We start from the raw sequence: 19,147 nt of genomic DNA, 5'->3' as shown, positions 1-19,147 counted from the left end.
GCCAACAATTCCAGCTGAAAGGAGTTAGTCTGCAAGTGGTCCCCCACTGGATGCCAACGGGCCTTTTGGAGCACCACTTTCCAAGAGCCGACCAAGTGCACTAACAGAGAGGAAGAGGGACTGGAAAATTGAGCATCAGCATTAAGGACATGCCACCAAGAGGCCCGAAGTCGTGTATTACCATGGCGTAGCCCGCTATCCTCAAGAAAATAACGGGCTATGATGGTCCACAGGTGATGATCCACACACATGGCACGGAAAAGAGACCAACGAAGAGCCAGCATATGAGTTTCTGCATCCAAAATAGCTCCACCACCCATGCGTTTAGGGGTACATGTATGTGACCATGAAATCTATGAAATACCTGCCTGCAATGAATCCTTGTTCCATAGCATGAAACGAATGGGATGAGTGAGAGCCTTCAAAGTAGTAGGCGTCCACGGCAACAATGGCAGGAAATACGTTAGCATTGGTAGCATAATTGTCTGAGCCACTTTGAGGCGGACGTGGAATGGCCACGCTTGCGACTTCCAATACATAAACTTTGCTGCCAGTTTTTGTGAAATCCACTCCAATAGGTCTTTTGGCCGTACATCCACCCCCAATGGGTATCCAAGATGCCTGAAAATGGAGCCACAGGAAACCACCTGGCCCTGCCAACCTAATGACTGTAAATCAGACTCCATGCAACTGAGTATGGCTGATTTAAAGGCATTGATGCGAAGACCAGAGGCTTGACCAAAGAGCCTTCAAACATCTAATGCCTTCCGAATGTTGTCCCTGTCCGCCCGCAAAATCATAAAGGTGTCATCAGCCAAAGATTGGCTAATGAAGTGCTGCCCCAAAGGAAGAGACAATCCTGCCAGCTGAGCAGAAGCCGCCATGGAGGATAACATCGAAAGGACCAGGTGAGTCGCCAGGGCAAAGAAGAGAGGACTCAAAGGACAACCCTGTCTGAGCCCTGTTTCCCAAACCTGCTGAAACATGACCACCAATGGCTTCACCAACTGCGTGGCCGAGTTCTCAAAGAATTCATTGGTGAGACCATCCCAACCAGGACTTTTATCCTCAAGCAGATGCAATAAAACATCCATAACCTCCTCCTCGCAAACATCCACCTCCAAAGTGGCTTGCATATCAAGTGGAACCTACTGGCGGACCAGATGATAGAAGACCGAGCGGGCATGCGTAACCTGGCTAGAAGGTGAGGGAGAAGAACCAAGAAGTTCCATAAAATAATTTCTGCACATATTGACAATGGTCTGCGGATCAGTGACCATGCGACCTTCCAAATCCTGGAGTCTAGTCATATTTTCGCCAACAGGAGAAGCATGCAAGGCGCGAAAGAACTTATGAGACTGGCAGGCACTATCTTGCAATGTGTCACTAAAGTTATGCACCTTGGCCTGCTGATAGGATTTCAACTGAAACACTTGAATAAGATGGGCCAAACGCCTCTCCAGTGACTGCAGAAAATCATCATCTGCGGAATCCACGAGCAACGAACGGACCAGAGCCAGTAAGACCTCTGCTGCATGTCGACGTCGCCGACAAAGAGAGGCATGATGAATCCCATACTGCCGAGCAACCCGCTGCACATTAGAGAGCAGCCGTGCAAATGAAGCCAAGCCCTCAGAGGCGAAGTCCAATAAGAATCTCTCAATCAATTGCTGCATATAGCCCTGAAAAATGGGATGCTTCAAATAAGAGGAGTTGAAACGTAAAGGAAGCCTATCCAACAACTACATAAAAGGTGCAATAGATTGTGCCCGCATCTCAAGCTGGAGGGGGAAATGGTCCAACATTGCATATTGCTGCAAGACCTTCATTTCCAGCATCTCGGGAAGAAAATCATCCCCCTGCATGATATACATTCGGTCCAACCGCGACCAAGTAGTTGCATATTGTGCGGAATGAAAAGTAAACCCTGAAAAAGAAGGGTGAAGCCACGACCAAAGATCTTGCTTAAGTACACGCAAAGCAAAGGAATTCCACACCCGGCTTTCCGGCGTATCCATTACCGAATGCCCTGAAGTGGACTGAGAAGAGTCAACACACATATTGAAATCTCCCATCAAAAACCCCCTTCGGCCAAGTGACATGGAGCCCTGCAAAGTGGACCAAAGATCCCGTCAGGATGCGGGATCATTCGGAGCATAGAGGCCCAACAACCATAAAATCTCTCCTTCAAATAAGACTTCGATTACCAGAAAGCGGCCCTGCACATCATTTTTAACAAGAACAAGCTCGTATTTCTCATGGACAATCATCAGCACACCCGAATAGTGCGTAGCATGTGTCCCTGCATAAAACAGACGGAATCCATGACAATCCACAACTTTTCCTGCTTCACCGTGACTTTTGTGCTCAACTGCACACAATACATCCCACTGGTTCTCATGCAAGACAGTCGACATGGCATATTGCTTATGGCGAGAGCAAATGCCTAGCACATTCCACGTGGCTATTTTCATATATCTTCAAAATAAGAAACTCAGGAAGGAAGCGCCTGTTGCCTCGATTTCACCTTTTCCGCGAGAGCATCCAGGACACCCTCATCCAGAAAATCAGCCAATACTGCAAACAAATTCTGGCGACCTGCTTTAGAGGTAGAAGGAAAATCCACTGCCTTGGGAGTGGGGCGGGGATAACGCCGATCCCAGGGTGTAATCACATTACCTTTGTATCAAACGCCAGCTTAGTAGGTGGGCCCTTGGGACCGTCTGTATAGACTTTCCTTGTAGACTGATTACAGGGGGGCAGACGGGGCCATAGTACGCGCAGCATGCTGTGAAGTGAACATTTCTTTCCTACGCATATACGTGCGCATGGAATCCTGTGAAGCATTAGGCCCAGGATCCGCCAGGCCTGCATCCAACTTTTTACCTTTTTTTTTACGTGCCTCAATCCAATCAGTGCTACGGGAATCCAAACCCAGGACCTGTTGTTTGCCTTTATCCACGACATTAGGTGGCTGAAGGGCCTCCTGTGTCGAGGCATCAAGCACCATGTCATCCTTGGGCAGCACAACATGCGCATCCTCGGAAGACGGTTGTCTTTCGGGGCATTCGGCCATAAAATGCCCCAATTGACCACATGAAAAGCAGTGTCCTACAAAGTTGCCCCATTTCAAGCGAAAATGCAAAGGATGCATGCCAGAACAATTGAGGCGAAGCCACGCAGGCCTTTTCCTGGCCGTGTCCCATAACATGCATAAACGGTTTCGATTCATAGCCTTGAGGCTTGGGGGAACCAGCACTGTTCCCACAATTGCCATCGCATCCTTCAACAATGGCCAATAGACCGCCGGACAATTTTCCACTTCCACCCACACCGGGCATTCTCGTTGAAGCAGATGCTGGAAGTCGCCCATAGGACGCCATGGTACAACATGGACCAAGCGGCGATCAAAGAATAATGGCAACTTGGACAGGAGCTCAGCTCGATGTGTTTCCGATTTCAACAGCACCTCATAAAAGCCAAGAGGTCCAAGGAAGATCTCCTCAACACACTCCCCTTGCAATAAATGGTGCATCCATTGGCCAATATGTGAAAGCAGTGGGATCCTGCCAGTGAAGAAAAGTATAACGGCACGGTCATAAAACACCGAAAAGGACCGCAAGACTGATTTCGGGTCCACCATGGCTTCCAGCACATCATTAGTTCCAGCGTCAAAAAAAGTTTCATTATTATGGTGGACATAATCGCCAAGCAGAGTATTGGCAAAGTCCAACAAATGCTCCCAGTCAATCTCCTGCGAATCCACAGGATCAGAGGCAACCTGCGCATAGGAACGTTCCTGAGGACCCATTGGCTCGTCAGAAGTATGCTTGGAGCGTTTGCCCGCAGGCAGCAGTTCAGAACCCAGAGGCATCTCCTCCGTGCACGGCACCATATCCTCCGGCTCCTCTGTATCGGAATCAGGGCCAAGGGCTGCTACCGTCCGGTTTAGAAAATCCATATCCAGGCCAACCATACTGCTATCTTCTCTGTGAAGAAGCAAGTAGGAGCAGGCTGCGGCTAAGCCTGTGCTCTGTGACCACAGGCTTCAGACGGCAGGCATCAGGCGAGCAGACAGGCACAGGAGGAGCAGGCGGCCACAGACGAATACAGGCGGGTGGGTCTTCAGGCACGCGGGCAGTCGTCACTCTCTCTCTTTCTCTCAGTGTCTATGTAAAGGCAAGGCTGCTCTGTCGCCGTGCGCAAGTCTGGGGCGAGCACAACGGTGACTAACTGGCGGGAGCGGCGTCTGACAGGCGAGGGCAGCGTCTAACAGACAAGAGCGGCGGCTGACAAGCGTGGGCTGCGTGTTAGAGGCGATGGCGGCGGCTGACAGGCGAGGGCTGCGTCAGACAGGCGAGGGCGAACAGGTCTGGCAAGGCGATGGTGGACAGGGCTGGCAGGCAAGGGCGAACAGGGCTAGCAGGCGAGGTCGACGTGCAGGTCTGGCGGCAGGTCTCGCGACGGGCCGAACAGGTTAGACGGGCCAGTAGGTCAACGTGCAGCAACCGGCGAGGCAGTTCGCGGCAGCAGAAGGGTCCCCGTTTGTCTCCCCGCCATCGCGCTGAGTTTCCCGCTCGCTCTCTCTTCTCCCTCCCTCCCTCCCTCCCTCCCTCCCTCCCTCCCTCCCTCTCTCTCTCTCTCTCTCTCTCTCTCTCTCTCTCTCTCTCTCTCTCTCTCTCTCTCTCTCTCTCTCTCTCTCTCTCTCTCCATGAAAATAATTAAATTAAGTAGTAAATATTTACATCAGACCATCAGGTCATCATTCTCTCTATATCTCCTACTTTCTGTTACATCAGACCATCAGGTCCTCAAAGAAAATGACGAAAGACTATCAGGACTTTATCACAAAGAGAAAATCACACTATTGGTGTAGAGCAAACAATGGCCAGCCAGGGGGCAGCAATGTTAGGAAGAACTAGGTCTGCTGATATCATAGAAGAAATCTGCCATAGCACTAAAGCTCGAATACGGGCCACATGACCATGGATGCCCGAGACTGAATCAAAAATTAAGGCATTCTGAGTCCGCCAAATATGCCACAAGGCAGTCCATCTAAGGAATAATCAGAATGCAAAGAAGGTGCGGAGGGCATCTTTCCCATAATCCATGACCGGGCTGTTATCTGGAGCTGAGTCGCCCAGAGCCACACACGAGAAATAAAACACTAGATCTGTCGCGCAACTGGACAAAAGGCAAAAAGATGAAGCAATGTTTCATCACATGTAGTGCAGAATACACAAAGACCAGCAAAGATCTTTCAAGCACGCATCACCTCTCCAGTTGGAAGACCACCAATCAGCAGTATCCACAAGAAGACTTTTCCCTGATAGGGAACCTTACACTTCCAAAGCTGAAGAAATCCTTTCTTGCCACTTCTTTTTGCCATCCCTAATATGCCATACTTTATTCACCTTAGTAGTGACCTATCTCTTGGGCTCCATCATCTAATGGTATATGAAACCAGCCTTCCTTCTTGGAATGGGTGGTGATAACCTGATTTAAGAGTTAATTACAGCAATAAATAAATGCACATAAAATGAAATATACACTTTACCATATGGACAATGGACACCCTATTGGCCCCAAAATTGGCCCCCCTTGCGGTATTTCTTTAGCTTTCATTCAATTGGAAGGAATACAACTTAAGATTCTTCAATCTCCTCCTGCTAACCAATTGCTCTTGCTATCATAAATGACCAGCAAGCCTTTTGGGTCATTTGCCCCTGAATTCACCCAGGACTTCTTCTCCAATTTGACCCTTGGCTAGCCAAATGCTGCCCCAAATCAATTCGGGATGGGCTGGCTCTTGAAATCCCTTAATAATCTTCAATTATCAGCTGTTGATTTCAGTCCCTTGAGCCTTCAATCTCTGGCACAGATCCCAAGGTGGCAGCTAAACCTTAATTTCTGCTGTAAATTAGGGTTTACTGCAGAAATTACAGATCAGCCCACCAAAAATGGCTGAGATCTCCTCTGAATGGCTGAGAATTGCTGAGAATGGCTGAGCATAGGCTGAAGGAGATGAGAGAATGCTGTAGAGAGAGAAAATTCTGAGATTTGTCGCAAAGAACTGATCAAAATTAGTTGCTGCCCTGCTGTACCAGCCCCAAACGGATGCACCAACAACAATAGGAGCATCAGAGATTGTGATCTTCAGGACAAAGTGCATCAGCAGCAATTGTTAGCTTCCCAAGGTCAAGAATATGCAATCTCCATCACCAAAATGGTCTCTAATGGCTGGGAATTGGCCCCAAAAGCTGGCAACAACAGTCCAACACCTCTTTCTAACAGCTCCAAAATGAAAAAACGAGATTTCCAACTCCCTTCAGCCCTATTTAGCCTTTCCCCCACTTGTATGGGAAAGTTTTTCCAAGTGCCAGCTTTCTTAATCCATTTTCAGCAATTTCCAGCCATTTCATTAATTTTCAGAATTAATTAATTTTGAAAATTAATTCAGCTCTTAATCCATGCCCAGAAAATTGACCTTGCCCATCCAAAAATTAATTGGCTAGGCCATTTGCAACCCAAAGTGGTCCCATGCATTAATTGACCCTTGGACAAGCATTGATCCATTAATTAATGCTCCTAGGAGCAAACTGACACCAAAATTCATCTAGAATCTAACAAGTGTAACTTCTTACAACTTTTGCCTTTGACACCCATCTTTTTCACAGGGTCCTTCGGCCTTCAACTGTGAAAAAGTAGCTTGCACCTCACACATGTGCAACACATGTGCATCTTTTAATTGCACATTTGATTAATCCATTAATCAAATGTCAATTAAGCATAAGCAAAGCATCAAATTTTCACGTCCTCGTGACAGTATATCTGGTTAGCAGACCTCTTCTCGAAATCATCTGGAACCACAAACTTCCAGTCACACCAAGGATACAATGGTTGTAGCACTGGTAAAGGAGAGAACCTTTGAAGTTTGACCTGTATGGATGACTAGATGTCACAATATCCATGGGGTACCCGAAAGTGTTGACGAATACGGTGAAAAGAGTAAAGATGGGACTGCCCAGGAATAACACCATCAAAAACTATCTGTAGTCCCAAACGAGCCATCTGATTAAACTTGAGTCTATGCAAATCTTTGCCCGGTCAATCCAACAACCTGGAGGAGGCCAAGACCTCTCCTTGCAGTGAATTCGTCTCCTTGCGAATCTTAGGAGGGCCCCAAACTGAAAAACATAAGATCTCTTGCCAAGATACAATCAAATGAGAAAGGAGAAAAGACTGGGTGGTCTTAATTGGCCTCAAGGAGTTGAGCACATGCCACCATGAGGCACGAATAACTGTATTACCATGAGAGATGCTAGTCTTTTCAATGAAAAACTTTGCAATGTCTCACCAAGGATGCCTATGTACACATAAGGCCTGCAAAAGGGCCAACCTCAAGGCTTTCATATGCAAATTCACATCCAACAAAGCTGTTCCCCCCATTTGTTTAGGCGTAGTCACATGTTGCCACAAAATCCAAACCTGACCCAAGCAATTCCCGTCTTTTTCCACAACATAAATCTGATAGGTTGAACTAGTTCCAAAAGGAACTTCTTAGTGCAGGGAAGCAGTGGCAAAAAGAACGATATCATACTAATCATAATACTTTGAGCAATTTTCAGTCTGACATGTAAAGGCCAGCCTTGAGATTTCCAGTACATGAACCTGTCATGAATCCGAGAGGCCATCCAATCCAGCAAGGCGCAGGGTGCTACCTCCACACCAATAGGATATCCCAAGTGTCTAGTTATGTTTCCCTTTGGAATCACAATTCCATGCCAGCCCAAGGCCTACAGATTAGTCTCCATATAGAAGAGAAGTGTAGATTTCTGCATGTTAATATGAAGACCACATGCCAAAGGAAAAAGATTCCATGCCACCATTGCCCAATTAACATTAGTGCGATCAGCCTTAAGGAACATAAAAGAATCATCTGCCAAAGATTGACCCACAAGTTGAGTCCCACTGGGAAGAGTCAAGCCAACTATCTCGCCTTGATCTGCCAATCTATCCAACAATGAGAGCATGGAGTGAGTGACCAAAGCAAACAGCAAAGGGCTGAGAGGGCAGCCTTGTCTCTCTCTTTCTTTTTTTCATGAAGGTAATTGAATTAAGTAAATATTTTACATCAAATCATCAGGTCGGCTTAGAACTCTCTCTCCAAAAAATATATACATCAGACCATCCGGTCAGGATTCTCACTAAATCTCTTACATTCTGTTACATCAGACCATCAAGTCCTCCAAGAAAGTGACGAAAGACTATCAAGACTTTAACACAAGAAGAAAATCACACTGCTGGTGTAGAGCAAACAATAGCCAACCAAGGGACAGCAATGTCAAGAAGAACGAGGTCAGTTGATATCATAGAAGAAATCTGCCATAACACCAAACCTTGAATACAGGCCACATGACCATGGATGCCCGAGACCGAATCAAAAATAAAGGCCTTGTCTCTCTTTTTTTCGTAATGGATGTTATATTTATAAAGTACTAAACAACAAAAGAGTTACAAAAGTCATGGCAAAGACGCAGAGGAAATTGCCATATGCCAGGGAAGTAAGTCCTCCCGAGGGAGTAAGTCAAAGTGCCGAATGAGATCTATCTGCCAATGCAAGAGACCTTTAAGCCTCGCAATATTTCCCTGAACATTAGAGAATGAATCAAAAAGAAAAGCATTCCGAATGGTCCAATTGTGCCAGCAGCCCCAATTTCTAAGAAAGTGAAACAAGATCTTCATATGCGACTATGCCGGTGTGGGGTATTTGGGCTGTACAAAAACCCAATCAAAAGAGCTTAGCGAGAAACCAACCACTACTCGCCAAACCGCTAACAAGAGTGACCAGATTTTCTTAGCGAGAGGGCAAGAAATAAATCGATGACGGGCCGATTCCACACTAGTGGTGCAAAAGAAACAATTGCCGTTGGAGATTCGACGCTTGGAAAGGGTTGAAGCTAGAGGAAGACCACCAATCATCACCCTCCAAAGAAAGACCTTGCATTTAAAAGGTGTCTTGTTCAACCAACCCTCCATCACAGTTTCCTTCCACCATGATTGAGATTTACGCAATCCCCATACAGTATTAGCTTTAGTAACCACCCATTGATGATCTTTAATCAGAAGATGATACACCTGGTTAGCTGAGGCCTTTTCCAAATTCAGCCGACCTGCAAGGTCCCAGTCCTGCAAGGGACGATCCAAAGCAAGGGCAAGAAAGGGTTGTCTGCTCTGGAGGACCAGCAAAAGCTGTTCCATAAATCACGGTATCCACGAGAGATCCTAAAAAGCCTCCTTGCTGTACGAAACGATATCAACACATTGCAACTGGCAAGGGTGGCATCTGCAAACTGAAGTCAAGCCCAAACGTGCCATGCGGTTAAATTTTGGTCTGAGTTAATGTTTGCCTTTCCAAGAAAGTAATCGCGAGGCTGCTAACAATTCCAGTCGAAAAGAGTTAGTATCTAAGCGGTTCTCCGCTGGATGCCACCGAGCCTCCCGGAGAACCAATTTCCAGGAGCATACCAAATGAGCAAGCAGGGATGAAGAAGGACTAGAAAACCGAGAGTCTGCATTAAGAACATGCCACCAGGAGCTTTGAATTTGGGTATTATCATGCAGAAGCCTGTGATCCTCAAGAAAATAACGGGCTACAAAGACCCACGGGTGATGATCCAAGCACATGGCACGAAAAAGAGACCAACGAAGTGCCAGCATATGAGTTTCGGCATTCAAAATAACCCCACCGCCCATGTGTTTGGGGGTACATGCATGCGACCAAGAAATCCATGAAATGCCTGCATGCAAGGAGTCCTTTCATAACATGAAACGAATGTACTGAGTAAGAGCATTCAATGTAGTAGTAGTCCAAGGCAGCAATGGCAAGAAATATGTGAGCATTGGTAACATAATTGTCTAAGCCACTTTGAGGCAAACATGGAAGGGCCAAGCCTGCGACTTTCAATACACAAACTTAGCTGCCAGTTTCTCTGAAATCCACTCTAGTAGTTGCTTTGGCCGAACATCAACACCCAAAGGGTACCCAAGATGCCTGACAATGGAACCACGGGGAACAACCATTCCCTGCCAGTCCAATGACTGTAAATCTGACTCCGTGCAATTGAGAATGGCTGATTTTAAAGCATTGATATGAAGATCAGAAGCATGACCAAAGAGAGTCCAAACATCCAATGCTTTGCGAAGATTATCCTTGTCCGCACGCAAAATCATAAAGCTGTCATCAGCCAAGGATTGACTAATGAAGTGTTGTCCAAAAGGAAGAGACTCCACCAGTAGAGAACGAACCAAATCCAGTAAATCCTCCACTGCTTGTCGACGCCACCGACAAAGAGAGGCATGATGGATCCCATACTGCCGAACAACCCACTGCACATTAAAGAGGAATCGTTCAAAAGAAGCATTGCCCTCAGAGGAGAAGTCCAATAAAAATCTATCAATCAATTGCTGCATATAGTCCCGAAAGATTAAATGCTTCAAATAAGACGAGTTGAAACGCAAAGGGAGTCTATCCACAAATTGCTTAAAAGGTGCAATGGGTTGGGTAAGCATTTCAAGCTGTAGAGGAAAATGGTCCGACAAGGCGTAGTGCTGCAACACTTTCATTTCCAGCATCTCAAGCAGAAAAGCATCATCGTGCATTATGTACATGCAGTCCAACCGCAACCATGTAGATGTATACTGTGCAGAATGAAACGTAAATCCTGTAGAAGAAGGGTGTAGCCATGACCAGAGATCTTGCTTAAGTATGGCAAGAGCAAAGGCATTCCACACATGGCTTTTCGGAGTATCCATCACCAAATGCTCTGATGCAGACTGCGAAGGATCAACACACATATTAAAATCCCCCATCCAGAAACCACGTCTGCCAAGTGACAAGGAGGTCTGCAAAGTATTCTAAAGATCTCGGCGGGATAAAGGGTCATTTGGAGCATAGAGCCCAAGTAACCATAAGATCTCTCCTTCAAATAAAACTTTAATCGCCACAAAACGACCATGTACATCATTCTTGATAAGAACAGGTTGATATTTCTCATGGGCAATCATAAGCACACCAGAATAATGCATGGCATGGGTCCCTACATAAAACAAGCGAAAGCCATGGCAATCCACAACTTTTCATGCTTCGCCGTGACTCTTGTGCTCAACAGCACACAAGACATCCCACTGATTCTCATGCAATAAACTCCACATGGCATGCTGCTTATTGCGAGAACAAATGCCTCTCACATTCCACGTGGCTATCTTCATGTATATTCAAAAAGAGGATCCGGAACGAGGCAACACTTGCCTCGATTTAACCTTCTCTGCTAGAATGTCAAGGACTCCCTCGTCCAAAAAATTAGCCAACACGGCAAAAGAGTTCCGACGGGCAGATTTAGAGGTAGACGGTATATCCACTGACTTGGGGATGGAACGGGGATAACGACGATCCCATGGGGTAATCATGTTCCCTTTAGCATCAAAAGCCAACTTAGCAAGTGGGCCCTTCGGACCATCCATATATACTTTCCTAGTGGGCTGATTGCGAGGAGCAGAAGAAAACATAGCATGAGTAGTGTGCTTCGAAGACAACATATCTTTCCTGCGCATATAAGTACGCAAGGAATTTTGTGAAGCATTAGGCACAGTATCTGCCATGCCAGCATCAAACCTTTTACCTTTTTTGGCATGTATATCTACCCAGTCATTGCCATGGGAATCTAAACCCGAAACATGTTGTTTACCTTTATCCAAAACTTTAGGTGGCTGGGTTGCATCTTGCGACGGAGCATCAAGCACCATATCTTCCATGGGCATTAAAACATGCTCAACATCTGAAGTCGGTTGCTTCACTGGGCATTTGGCCATAAAATGCTCCAATTTTCCACACAAAAAACAATGCCCTGCAAAGTTACCCCATTTCAAACAAAAGTGTAAAGGATGCATGCCAAAGCAATTAAGACGTAACCAAGCAAGCCTTTTCCGAGCAGTGCCCCGTAACATACACAAACGGTTACGATTCATGGCCCTTAGGCTCGGGGGGACCAGAACAGTGCCCACATTGGCCATGGCATCCTTTAATGGCCAATAGACAACCGGACAGTTTTCCACTTCAACCCACACCAGGCATTCACGTTGAAGCAGGCACTGAAAATCTGCCATTGAGCGCCATGGCACAACATGGACCAAACGACGATCAAAGAACAATGGCAGTTTAGACAGCAGATCAGCACAATACTTCTCAGATTTCAACAGCACCTCATAAAAGCCTCGGGGCCCAACAAAAATCTCTTCAACACACTCCCCTTGTAGTAGACTTTGTAGCCACTGGTGAATATGGGAAAGCACTAGGATCCTACCAGTGAAGAAGAGTATAACAGCACGTTCATAAAACACTGAGAATGAGCGCAATACATTTTTCGGGTCCACAGTGGCTTCCAGAACATCTTCAGTTCCAGAGTCAGAAAACGCTTCATGGTTATGTTGAACATAATCGCCAAGCAGAGTGTTGGCAAACTCCAACAAATGCTCCCAGTCAACATCCTGAGAATCCATAGAATCAGAAGCAACCTGAGCATAAGAACGTTCCTGATGATCCATTGTCTCTTCCGAAGTATGCTTGGTGCATTTGCTCGCAGGCTGGAAGTCAGGACCAGGAGGCATCTCCTCTGTGTAAGGAACCATATCCTCTCGTTCCTCTGTATCAGAATCCGGACCAAGGGCTGCCACCATTTGGTCGATAAAGGCCATATCCAGACCAGCCATGTTGTATCACCACTTGTGCAGGTCAGATGCAGAGCCAGGAGCTCACGGAAGGCAGAAACGGCGCAGGCCTCTCTCTCTCTCTCTCTCTCTCTCTCTCTCTCTCTCTCTCTCTCTCTCTCTGTGTACAGATCAGTGAGCACTATGGTCGAGGCGCTGCTTCTATGACGACTGTCGCAATTAAGGTTTACAGCAGCTGGGTGCCTCTACAGAAAAGAACAAACCCGAGCAGGAGGACCCGCGGACAGCTCAACAGACGAACCAAGACGGGCATCTGCAGGTGTGGCAGCATGATGGGGCAGTAGATAGGCACAACAGAACCCGGGACCATCCAGCACGGCGCTCAGGACCAGGACGCGCAGGCCTGACGGGACTGAAGGGCGACGGCAGGGACCCCGACCCCCAGGACTGACAAGCGATGGCTTATTCCGTCTGCACGCAGGTGGAACCGGCTGGAGTATGACGAAACGGTGCAGGCGGCAGGTCACGATAGGGCGCCATCGACGATTCTCTCTCTCTCTCTCCAGGCCTTCTCTCTCTTTTTTCGTAAAAGGTAATTGTATTAATTACGAAAAAAAATACAAGATTAGTTGATTACAAGATACACGATGACACTAAGCCATCATGTGAAGAGGTTCTCTCTGTCTCTCTCTCTCTCTCTCTGATTACAAGAGACACGAGGGCCCTAGGCCAACGTGTGGGAAATCCTCGTAGTAATGCACTAAAAAGGTTACACCAATCATGGCAACGACCCAGAGGCAATTGCCATATGCCAAGCATGCAAATCCTCCCGAGGGAGCAAGTCGAAGTATCGGATGAGATCTAGCTGCCAATGCAAGAGCCCTTTAAGCCTGGCAATATGTCTCGGTACATTAGAGGCCGAATCAAAGAGAAAAGCATTGCGCCTGGTCCAAATGTGCTAGCATCCCCAGTATCTGAAAAAGTGAAATAAGATCTTCATATGCAACTGTGGCGGTGTGGGATACTTCGGGCGCACAAAAACCCAGTCGAAAGGAGTTAGTGAGGACCCCACCACAACGCGCCAAATTTGCGACAAGAGTGACCAGATGTTCTTGGCCAGCGGGCAAGAAAGAAAACGATGTCGAGCCGATTCCGCCGTAGTGGTACAGAAGAAACAATTGCCATGAGAGATTCGACGCTTGGCAAGGGCCGAGGCAAGAGGAAGACCACCAATCATAACCCGCCAAAGAAAGACCTTGCATTTGAAAGGTGCCTTATTCAGCCAGCCCTCCATCAGCGTTGTCTGCCACCATGACAGCGATTTCCGCAGTCCCCAAACAATATTAGCTTTCTCAACCAGCCATTGGTGATCTTGAATGAGAAGATGATACACCTGATTAGTAGAGGCCTTTTCCAGACTCAACCGGCCTGCAAGGTCCCAGTCCTGCCAAGGGGGATCCACAGCCAGGGCAGGAAAGTGTTGCCTACCCTAAAGCTCTAACGAAAGCTTTCCCCATAAATCACGGTATCCGTGCGGGATCCTGAAAAGTCTCCTAGCAGTCCGAAACGATGCAAGAACATTGAGAGTGGCAAGGGTAGCATCCAGAAACGAAGTCACACCTAAACGGGCCATGCGGTTAAATCTCGGTCTGAGCTGATGTTTGTCTTCCCATGAAAGTAATCTTGATACTGCCAACAATTCCAGCTGAAAGGAGTTAGTCTGCAAGTGGTCCCCCACTGGATGCCAACGGGCCTTTTGGAGCACCACTTTCCAAGAGCCGACCAAGTGCACTAACAGAGAGGAAGAGGGACTGGAAAATTGAGCATCAGCATTAAGGACATGCCACCAAGAGGCCCGAAGTCGTGTATTACCATGGCGTAGCCTGCTGTCCTCAAGAAAATAACGGGCTATGATGGTCCACAGGTGATGATCCACACACATGGCACAGAAAAGAGACCAACGAAGAGCCAGCATATGAGTTTCTGCATCCAAAATAGCTCCACCACCCATGCGTTTAGGGGTACATGTATGTGACCATGAAATCTATGAAATACCTGCCTGCAGTGAATCCTTGTTCCATAGCATGAAACGAATGGGATGAGTGAAAGCCTTCAAAGTAGTAGGCGTCCACGGCAACAATGGCAGGAAATACGTTAGCATTGGTAGCATAATTGTCTGAGCCACTTTGAGGCGGACGTGGAATGGCCACGCTTGCGACTTCCAATACATAAACTTTGCTGCCAGTTTTTGTGAAATCCACTCCAATAGGTCTTTTGGCCGTACATCCACCCCCAATGGGTATCCAAGATGCCTGAAAATGGAGCCACGGGAAACCACCTGGCCCTGCCAACCTAATGACTGTAAATCAGACTCCATGCAACTGAGTATGGCTGATTTAAAGGCATTGATGCGAAGACCAGAGGCTTGACCAAAGAGCGTCCAAACATCTAATGCCTTTGGAATGTTGTCCCTGTCCGCCCGCAAAATCATAAAGGCGTCATCAGCCAAAGATTGGCTAATGAAGTGCTGCCCCAAAGGAAGAGACAATCCTGCCAGCTGAGCAGAAGCCGCCATGGAGGATAACATCGAAAGGACCAGGTGAGTCGCCAGGGCAAAGAAGAGAGGACTCAAAGGACAACCCTGTCTGAGCGAGCGTGCAAGGACAAATGGCTCTGTAACCCCACCATTGAGCATAACTCTGGAGGAAGCCGCAGCACTAATGGTGTAGATCAATCGGGACATCTGGGTACCAAAGCCCATAGCAGACATGAGATCTGCAATGAAAGACCAGTCCACATAATCAAACGCCTTTTCCAAGTCCAATTGAATCAATACCACTGCCTGACCAGAGTGCCGCGCATAGTCAATAGCCATTTGCACATTTAAGATATTATGCAGAATGTTGCGGCCCTTAATGAAACCATATTGGAGAGGATGCACAATAGCTGGAAGGTGCTTGTGAAGCCGATTCGCCAAGACTTTGGAGTAGATTTTATACATCGAGCCCATCAAAGAGATTGGTCTCCAGTGTTTCAGCTTTGACGGCGAAGGGACCTTTAGAATCAGTTTGATAAGGCCTTCTTTCCACGAGGAGGGCATGACCCCTGTTTCCCAAACCTGCTGAAACATGACCACCAATGGCTTCACCAACTGCGTGGCCGAGTTCTGAAAGAATTCATTAGTGAGACCATCCCAGCCAGGACTTTTATCCTTAGGGAGGTGCAACAAAACATCCATAACCTCCTCCTCGGAAATATCCGCCTCCAAAGTGGCTTGCATATCAAATGGAACCTGCTGGCTAACCAGATGATAGAACACCAAGCGGGCATGCGTAACCTGGCTAGAAGGCGAGAGAGAAGAACCAAGAAATTCCATAAAATAATTTCTGCACATATTGACAATGGTCTGCGGATCAGTGACCATGCAACCTTCCGAATCCTGGAGTCTGGTCATATTTTCGCGAGCCGGAGAAGCATGCAAGGCGCGAAAGAACTTATGAGACTAGCAGGCACTATCTTGCAATGTGTCAGTCAAGTTATGCAGCTTGGCCTGCTGATAAGATTTCAACTGAAACACTTGAATAAGATGGGCCAAACGCCTCTCCAGTGACAGCAGAAAATCATCATCTGCGGAATCCAGGAGCAAGGAACGGACCAAAGCCAGTAAGTCCTCTGCTGCATGTCGACCTCGGCGACAAAGCGAGGCATGATGGATCCCATACTGCCGAGCAACCCGTTGCACATTAGAAAGCAACCGTGCAAATGAAGGCAAGCCCTCAAAGGTGAAGTCCAATAAGAATCTCTCAATCAATTGCTGCATATAGCCCTGAAAAATTGAATGCTTCAAATGAGAGGAGTTGAAACGTAAAGGGAGCCTATCCAGCAACTGCATAAAAGGTGCAATAGATTGTGCCCGCATCTCAAGCTGGAGGGGGAAATGGTCCGACAACGCATATTGCTGCAAGACCTTCATTTCCAGCATCTCGGGAAGAAAATCATCCCCCTGCATGATATACATTCTGTCCAGTCGCGACCAAGTAGTAGCATATTGTGCGGAATGAAAAGTGAACCCTGAAAAAGAAGGGTGAAGCCACGACCAAAGATCTTGCGTAAGTATATGCAAAGCAAAGGAATTCCACACCCTGCTTTCTGGTGTATCCATTACCGAATGCCCTGAAGTGGACTGAGAAGAGTCAACACACATATTGAAATCTCCCATCAAAAACCCCCTTCGGCCAAGTGACATGGAGCCCTGCAAAGTGGACCAAAGATCCCGTCGGGATGCGGGATCATTCGGAGCATAGAGGCCCAACAACCATAAAATCTTTCCTTCAAATAAGACTTCGATTACCAGAAAGCGGCCCTGCACATCATTTTTAAGAAGGACAGGCTGGTATTTCTCATGGACAATCATCAGCACGCCCGAATAGTGCGTAGCATGGGTCCCTGCATAAAACAGACGGAATCCATGACAATCCACAACTTTTCCTGCTTCACCATGACTTTTGTGCTCAACTGCACACAATACATCCCACTGGTTCTCATGCAAGACAGTCCACATGGCATGTTGCTTATGGCGAGAGCAAATGCCTCGCACATTCCACGTGGCTATCTTCATATATCTTCAAAAAAGAAAGTCAGGAACGAGGTGCCTGTTGCTTCGATTTCACCCTTTCCACGAGAGCATCCAGGACACCCTCGTCCAGAAAATCAGCCAAAACTGCAAACGAATTCTGGCGACCTGCTTTAGAGGTAGAAGGGAAATCCACTGCCTTGGAAGTGGGGCGGGGATAACGCTGATCCCAGGGTGTGATCACATTACCTTTTGTATCAAACGCCAGCTTAGCAGGTGGGCCTTTGGGGCCGTCGGTATAGACTTTCCTTGGAGATTGATTACGGGGGGCAGACGGGGCCGTAGTACGCGCAGCTTGCTGTGAAGTGACCATTTCTTTCCTGCTCGTATACGTGCGCACGGAATCCTGGGAAGCATTAGGCCCAGGAGCTGCCAGGCCTGCATCCAACTTTTTACCTTTTTTATGACGTGCCTCAATCCAGTCAGTGCTACGGGAATCCAAACCCAGGACCTGTTGTTTGCCTTTATCCATGACATGAGATGACTGAAGGGCCTCCTGGGGCGGGGCATCAAGCATCATGTCATCCTTGGGCAGCACAACCTGCGCATCCTCCGAAGACGGTTGCCTGTCAGGGCATTCGGCCATGAAATGCCCCAATTTACCACATGAAAAGCAGTGTCCCGCAAAGTTGCCCCATTTCAGGCGAAAACGCAAAGGATGCATGCCTGAACAATTGAGGCGAAGCCACGCGGGCCTTTTCCTGGCCGTGTCCCATAACATGCATAAACGGTTTCGGTTCATCGCCCTGAGGCTTGGGGGAACCAGCACTGTTCCCACAACCGCCATCGCATCCTTCAACATTGGCCAATAGACCGCCGGGCAATTTTCCACTTCCACCCACACCGGGCATTCGCGTTGAAGCAGACGCTGGAAGTCGGCCATGGGGTGCCATGGTACAACATGGACCAAGCGGCGATGAAAGAATAGTGGCAACTTGGACAGGAGCTCAGATCGATGCGTTTCCGATTTCAACAGCACCTCATAAAAGCCGCGAGGTCCAAGGAAGATCTCCTCAACACACTCCCCTTGCAATAAATGGTGCATCCACTGGCGAATATGCGAAAGCACTGGGATCCTGCCAGTGAAGAAAAGTATAACTGCACGGTCATAAAACACCGAGAAGGACCGCAAGACTGATTTGGAGTCCACCGTGGCTTCCAGCACATCATCCGTTCCCGCATCTGAAAAAGATTCATTATTATGCTGGACATAATCGCCAAGCAGAGTATTGGCAAAGTCCAGAAAATGCTCCCAGTCAATTTCCTGCGAATCCACAGGATCAAAGGCAACTTGCGCATAGGAACGTTCTTGAGGACCCATTGGCTCATCAGAAGTATGCTTGGAGCGTTTGCCGGCAGGCGGCAGTTCAGAACCCGGAGACAGCTCCTCCGTGCATGGCACCATATCCTCCGGCTCCTCTGCGTCGGAATCAGGGCCAAGGGCTGCCACCGTCTGGTCAAGAAAATCCATATCCAGGCCAGCCATACTGCTGTCTTCTCTGTGAAGAAGCAAGTAGGAGCAGGCTACGGCTAAGCCTGTGCTCTGTGACCACAGGCTTCAGACAGCAGGCGTCAGGCGAGCAGACAGGCACAGGCGGAGCAGGTGGCCACGGACAAATACAGGCGGGTGGGTCTTCAGGCACGCGGGCAGTCGTCACTCGCTCTCTCTCTCTCTCTGTGGCTGTGTAAAGGTAAGGCGGCTCTGTCTCCGTGCGCAGGTCTAGGGCAAGCACAACAGCGACTAACTGGCGGGAGCGGCGTCTGACAGGCGAGGGCAGCGGCTGACAG

The 19,147-nt window shown here is 47.8% G+C and overlaps 1 protein-coding gene across 8 annotated transcripts in view; it reads right to left on the bottom strand.

Moving 5' to 3' along the window:
• LOC148025334 (uncharacterized) overlaps window positions 1-19,147 on the bottom strand; it is a 226,239-nt gene that overhangs the window by 89,216 nt on the left and 117,876 nt on the right. The gene's annotated exons all lie outside the window — the stretch shown is intronic.

Source organism: Lygodium microphyllum, chromosome 14, assembly GCF_053477565.2.
Source record: "Lygodium microphyllum isolate KBCC chromosome 14, Lygodium_microphyllum_v1.1.10, whole genome shotgun sequence".
NCBI classification, from domain to species: Eukaryota; Viridiplantae; Streptophyta; class Polypodiopsida; order Schizaeales; family Lygodiaceae; genus Lygodium; species Lygodium microphyllum.
Note: the sequence above shows the minus strand (reverse complement) of the source record. Positions and strands in the feature narration are given on the sequence as shown.